Source organism: Micropterus dolomieu, unplaced genomic scaffold, assembly GCF_021292245.1.
Source record: "Micropterus dolomieu isolate WLL.071019.BEF.003 ecotype Adirondacks unplaced genomic scaffold, ASM2129224v1 contig_12998, whole genome shotgun sequence".
Classification (NCBI taxonomy): Eukaryota; Metazoa; Chordata; class Actinopteri; order Centrarchiformes; family Centrarchidae; genus Micropterus; species Micropterus dolomieu.
Window position 1 is genome coordinate 1562 of NW_025741984.1, and position 5234 is coordinate 6795.

Here is a 5234-nt window from a genome sequence, read left to right on the forward strand (position 1 = left end):
CTTCATGATGGTTATAATCGGTTTGTGTTGAAACTGTTTTAGAGATGTGCTGATTCAACTGTATGGTTGTGTTTTGTAGCCACATGCATGTATCAAAATAAAACAAATTGAACATTTTTTGCTACAGTTGCTGAAGTGAATATTTTCTAAAAAATATCTTGAATATTGTTCTTGTTCAAACAAAAGTCACTAACTACAACATCTTTAATCTGTTGACTCTGTAGCTACGAGTCTCAAATGCTGTGTTGTCACTCATATATGACTCACAAAGTTCTGCACACGCTCACTTTTGCTCCGCCCGTCCAAAAAGGTCCAACTGCAGACGCTTAGACCTCATTTCTCCTCCTCAGGCCCCTCAGACTTGTTGTATGTACAGAAATGCATTTGAATGGTGAGTAGTGCAGTAGTGCATGTTTTATTTATGGATGATGTGTGACCTCTAGTGGGTGTAAGACGTAACAAAGGAGGAAATCAACTGACATTTTGGTAACTGAAGCTTTTCCTGGTCATATTGATTTTTAGGGGGAATATTAAACTTTTCTGTAGCTAAATGATTCGCAGTCTGTTAGCTGAGAGAGGAAAGGGTTAAAGGTGTGTCACTCATCAATGTTTGTGTTTTTACCAGTTTAGTAATAAATGTTAAGGATGGTCTCAAATTTCTACCCATGTAAATATCACATGTCAAACTAGCATGGGGCATATCCAGAGCTGGAAAGAGTCCTAAAATATTGTACTGAAGTAAAACTACTGTTACACTGAATTTTTACTTACTGTACAAGTAAAGTTACTCTTATAATAATCTATTCAAGTAAAAGTAAAAAGTACCTCCCTTAAAATGTACTCAGAGTAAAAGTTTCTTAGTTATTTAATTAACCTCCTATCTTATTTACAGGCCTTGTTATTATACTTATTTAATTAAATCGCAGTCTTTTGCGATTTGAAGAAGGCACAAAGCCAGATATTAGTTCGTTTGACAGATCCTTTGCTAAAGCAATGGCGCAAAACAATGTTAGAGAACTTTTTTATGCTATTAAGAGAAGTTTTGTGAATGTTTTTATAAAGTCATCTCCCTATTTAAGCTTCAAACAGGTGGTAATTTTAATGTGACTTCATAGGCGTTAGCATAATACATTTTTTTATTAACATAGGCCTAAGCATAATTAACTAGTTACCAGCAGGTTGCCAATGCCAACCAACATTAGCAATGTCATGCACCCCGTGTCTTTTTGGCTAATTTGAGCAAAGCCTTTTACCAAACTATAAAAACTTTTTTTTACAAACTACCCGTGGTACAAGTAGGGTGCAAACTACGGGGGAGCTTGGTTCCTCTTAGTAACCCATGTAAAATACTATAATACTATACTATAATATCCTTTGTGGGGATCATCAATGGTGATAAATGATTTTTGAACGATTACAGTCATTAATATTTTATAACACTTAGAAGTCCGATTAATTAAGATTCAGCTAAAAGATGTGGTGCATTCGATCACTGAGCACAGCAAAGTGAAAAGGACCTTAAGAGGTGGATACATAATTCAGCAGAACAGATGTTGCAGGCTACCTGCCGAGATTTGCATCCACCTCTTTTCTCAGCATTAATGAGGTGCTTACGGTTCTCGGCAGGCAGGCAGAATTCTGGCCGTGACAGTGTTGGAGTTCTGGGCGAGATTTTAAATTTTGAGCATTACATCAATTTATAGTTCATCTCTATCTATATAAAGCGAAACACAATTTTGAGGCGGTATGTGACAATTCAAAATATTAAAATTTAATAGAATTCAGGCATACTGTATGCTATTGTTTTTAAATACATTTTTCCCTGTAGATCAACTTTTCTAATTTAATAAGATCCCTGCTAAGTCAGTACACATGCTTTGCCTTGCCTTCTCTTTTGAGTCTCCATTTGGGGAAAAATACTCTTTCAATAGGCCTATGTGGGACCTTTTCACCTCGATGATAAATTAATTCATTTTAATTCATTTATAAACTCCTGGACTTTAATAGCTCATTTGTCTCAGCAGATTTTCTGCTCAGGTTCAAAACTTTCTGCACATTCAGAATATCTCCCACAGTGTTCTCTGACATGTCCAGAAAAAATTGCAATATCACGAGACTAACGTCATAATTTAATGAGAGTTCATAATATTTACATTTTGCAACCTTTGAGATGGTCCTTTAAGATATGAAGCGATTTGCGCTGCGCCATCTGCGGGGTTCAGCGCAAAACGGGTCGGCCCTGGTGCTTCTGCAGCTGGGGACTCTCCACAGCGAGATGAGTCAGTTCTGTCTTTGAGCCACCTGCAAACGTGATTTCTTTTTTACTCAGTAATGGCTGTGATTTAAAATGTAGCAAAGTAAAATACCTCAAAGAAAACATACTTATGTAAAAGTACAATTTATAAAAATGACTTTAAAAAGTACAAGTACACAAAATAACTACTCAATTACAGTAATGTTGTTGTGGTGGCAGCCCGGCTGACGGTGAGTGTCCTGGTTATTTCTCTGATTCTGTTTTTCCTGTATGCCTCCCTGTGTCTCCTCCCCTGCGTGTGCTCCCTCTCTCTCTCTCTCTGTCTCTCTGCGCTCCTGAGCCCAGTCAACGACCCGCACCTGCACCTCGTCAGCCACCTCCTCTGCCTGCCACACCTGCCAGCAGTCAGCCTCATCTCCAACAGTACTTCTACCCCGGTTATCCACTCCGTTGTTGCTTGATCGTCGTTGCTCCTGACCCGGTTCCACTTGATCCCTCAAGCTATCGCGTAACCTGCATGATCTGTCTCACTGTTCTTGTTTTTTCCGGAGCCACTAACCCTGTTTGTCTGTCTCTCTCCCCTTGTTCACTCACCCTCGTCCTCTGTCAAGTCAGCTGGGCTCGCTCACCTGCCCTCTGACATTGGGCAAAAGGCGGAGTTCCCACATGTTTCTGGGTTGTAAACGTTTTGTTTATAGTTTCATTATTATAGGTAAATGCATTTGCTGTCAACCGCCTATTGCTCACTCTGTCCTTATCATCTCCCTCCTCAGTGTGTGGTCAGCCTTCGCTCAACACCAAGATTGTTGAAGGACAAATGGCCTCTGCAGGCAGCTGGCCCTGGCAGGCCAGTCGTCAAACCTCTGTGTTCCACTTTTGTGGAGGATCCATCATTAACAAACAACGCTCACTGCTTCTACAGGTCAGCATTGAGAGTAGGGCAGCAACAAAAAAACATGTGGTTCCAAACACTGGGATCGGGACCCTTCCAAGGGGTCGTAGGATAATTCTGAGGGGTCTCAAGATGACAGGATCGAACAGAAGGAAAATATTGTTCTGCGACTCAAATTGGAATGACTTTATCTGGGTAAAGGAGAAAATCTTTGTTTCAAACCGTGATGATGGGTAGCGAGCAGATAATGATTAATTTTGATGAATCGCAAGTGTAGGAGGAAAGAAGTGGAATGTAATGGAATCTCTGAACCCAGACCGTATGACAACAATTCAGCATTTTATTAGCTTTGTGAACTGGCTACTTGTTTTTTTTACCAGGAAGTCCCATTGATATCACAAATCTATTTTACAAGAGAGACCTGGCCAAGCATGCACGTGCAGAGGGGGGGTGCGATGGATGCTTGAGCACCCGCCCTTTTGCCCTTTGATGCCCAAAGTGCCCTTTTGTCAATGTCAAATTTAATTAATACATTTTTTTTAATTTGTAAAGGCCCTTTTGTGAAGGCCTGCCCAATCAAACTATTAGTAAAATGAATGAATGATAATTTCGCAGTAAATAACATGACCCACATAATGACCTTTCACCTGATGACCTCATCCGTGACGAGCCCTCCCGTTCGCACTCTGTTAGTGATTCAGCAGCTCTGCCTACAGGACACCTGCGATTCTGCCGGTAAGACAGGTTTGCTGCAATGTGCTTGTTGTTGGATGTATTTTACAAGGACACAAAGAGAGCAGCACAGTAGTTGTATATTGCTGTGTGTCGCCTGTAGAAGTGACGTTAGCTGCCGACTAACACTGTGCCGACAGCTAACGTTGCTTCTGGTGATCCGTTCACTTTGTTCTTGCTGTTTCAGGGGGAAAGTTTCACGGGCGTCGCGAGGTCTGGTATTTTTATGTGGTTTGACTAAAAACCTTTCACTTGAACTAGGATTATTACAGTAACTTAAAAAACGTAGGGTACCTTAAAATAATTATAATATTGGTAAAACAGGTTTATACTGATACTTTTCCCTCTGACCTATTTTCTTACTTATCAGCCCTTTTTAAAATGATCATTTAACAGTATTAGAACTTATTTAGCCTATATTTTAACTGTGTTTACAACAGCAAACCTACTATATAAAACAAATAACTGGAAATACATAATAATGTCAGTGTGAATCTAAAATAAATAATATTCCTGACATCAAAGTAAAGAGTGTAGAAGAAATGGCCCTACTAGATTTCAGAGAAAGGTATGAAATGTTAATCTGTGAGCATGTCCTCTTATTTTCTCATAGCCTTAGCTGCAGCGCTGTAGCAGGTCAGTTATAGTGAACCAGTCCCAAACACTGTCAACAATCTTTACATCTTGTCATGGTCACATATTTGTTCAATTAGCTAATATATATCCCATGTTTGTTATAATATATCTAGTCACAGATCACCACCAGTAGCATCAGCAGCAGCGTTCCCAGCAACCCCTCAACAGCAACTGTTCGCTGTAAGTTATGTCAGCCCACAGTGTTCCTGTTTCATTTTAAAAACACCGTCACAGTATTTGCTGATACTACTGCTGATACTGCTCGATACAGAAGCATCAGTATACGCATATCAGCAAGGAATACATAATGATATATTTCTGTATTGATATTTTGAGAACATGCCTATTTAAATCCTTGTTCCATTTGCCTCTTTTATACTTGCACCTGCCCTTCTAAAGGACTCTGAACGGCCCTGTGGCCAAGGTAGCAGCCATACATAAACACAACATATTAAAATGCAACATATCCAACATAACAAAATTCGCAAGAACACTAGAAAATAACATCAGGCTATAGATACTGGATGTTTTTCTGTAACACTCATGTGTGTGTTCCTGTTTTATCGGATCAGTTCTCACTTTCTTTTATCTGCTGGCACGGGTCACTTTCTATTAAGCAGAAAAATCGCATGCAAGGTGTTGTGAAGGTACGCAGCAAAATTGCGGACACACCCTTAGATGACCTACATGACCTGTATAAGGTCAGATACTTGAAGAAGG

The 5234-nt window shown here is 39.7% G+C and overlaps 1 long non-coding RNA gene across 1 annotated transcript; it reads right to left on the minus strand.

The window, feature by feature from the left end:
• Positions 1-2110: 2110 nt before the first annotated feature.
• On the minus strand, positions 2111-2501 carry LOC123966259. The gene is made up of 2 exons (XR_006823929.1): positions 2452-2501; positions 2111-2301 (listed from the first exon to the last, which is right to left on the minus strand). It is a non-coding gene; the product is annotated as an uncharacterized LOC123966259 (long non-coding RNA).
• Between the last annotated feature and the right edge of the window lie 2733 nt (positions 2502-5234).